This window comes from Lactuca sativa, chromosome 7 (assembly GCF_002870075.4).
Source record: "Lactuca sativa cultivar Salinas chromosome 7, Lsat_Salinas_v11, whole genome shotgun sequence".
Lineage (NCBI taxonomy): Eukaryota > Viridiplantae > Streptophyta > Magnoliopsida > Asterales > Asteraceae > Lactuca > Lactuca sativa.
The window spans coordinates 10,352,436-10,353,770 of NC_056629.2; the positions used below are offsets into that span (position 1 = coordinate 10,352,436).

General features: G+C 37.9%; 1 non-coding gene across 1 annotated transcript; it reads right to left on the reverse strand.

The window, feature by feature from the left end:
- Positions 1 to 637: 637 nt before the first annotated feature.
- On the reverse strand, positions 638 to 744 carry LOC111881385 (small nucleolar RNA R71). The gene has a single exon (XR_002846816.1). It is a non-coding gene; the product is annotated as a small nucleolar RNA R71 (small nucleolar RNA).
- Between the last annotated feature and the right edge of the window lie 591 nt (positions 745 to 1,335).

Genomic DNA, 1,335 nt, shown 5'->3' on the forward strand with positions numbered 1-1,335 from the left:
TCAAGTTTTTGGTGCCGTTGCCGGGAAACGCCTTATTTGATTTTTAATTTAATTAATTTTAGTTATTCGATCCTTTTTGTGGGTTAAAAACAGCAAAAAGTTATTTTTCAACATTTATTTTATTTTATTTTATTCGTTTGGACATCAACCACGTCGTCGGAACCTTGGCCACGTTGTGATCACGTTCCAGGCAGTTTTTAGTTTTAGTTTTTGTTCCTTTTTACGTGTTTTTTTAGTTTTTTTTGTAGGAAATATGGGGGACATCACGACCATGTCAATGGAAGAGTACAAGAGATATATGAGGAACGAAAAAAGATGGGGTCTTGATCAACCAAAAATCCCAACCACGGCAAAGTTTGAACTTCCAAGGCACATTATTAATATGTTAAGGGAACTACCTATTTATGGGAAGGAGCACGAGGACGCTTTTGAGCATATAGAAGGGGTGGTGGAGATTTCACATTATTTTAATGCACCAAACGTGAGTGAAGATGCGGTGATGCTTCAACTTTTACCGGTCACGTTGAAGGGTGAAGCAAAAGAATGGTTAAAATCTCTTCCCTTTGGAGTAATCACGAGATGGGGTGATTTCAAGACTGAGTTCATAAACCAGTTTACCCCTCCTTCGAAAGTGGCAAAGCTTAAAAGAAACATACAAAATTTTCAACAATTAGAAGGGGAGTCATTATACGAAGCTTGGGAACGTTACAAGAGATTGTTATGACATTGCCCTCAACATGACTTTAAGTGCAACAAGAAATATCGATATTTTATGATGGAGTCAATGTGTGCACTCGTCAACTTCTAGACTCGCAAGGGCCCATGACAAAGAAGAATCTGACAACAAATAAAGCTTTGATTGAAGAATTCGCTAAGCATTCAAGAGAGTATCACAACTCAATGGATGATTTCACTAGAGGAAAGTCAAGTAAAGATGGATGTCAAGATACTATCAGTGCAGTAATTGCAAAGCTCGATGCAATGGAAGAAAAGATCACAAACTTGGGTGGACCAATTCAAGATAGATGCGGAGTTTGTGGAGGACCCCATTCTACTAAGGATTGTGAGTTGGAGTACAAGAGATCTCAATACATGACAAAATATCAACAACTAGAGCATAATCTCTACCGCCTAGAACGAGTCCAATCTGAGAAGATAGATACTCTCGAGTCGATGCTATTCAGATTCATGGAAGCTATCGAAAAAGGACATGATGCAACTAATTCAACACTTAGAGTTCAACAAGCATCTATTTTGAGCATCCACACACAATTTGGGCAATTAACAAAACTTTTACAAGAAAAGCTATCGGATTTACTTTCAAGAAAAGTCGAG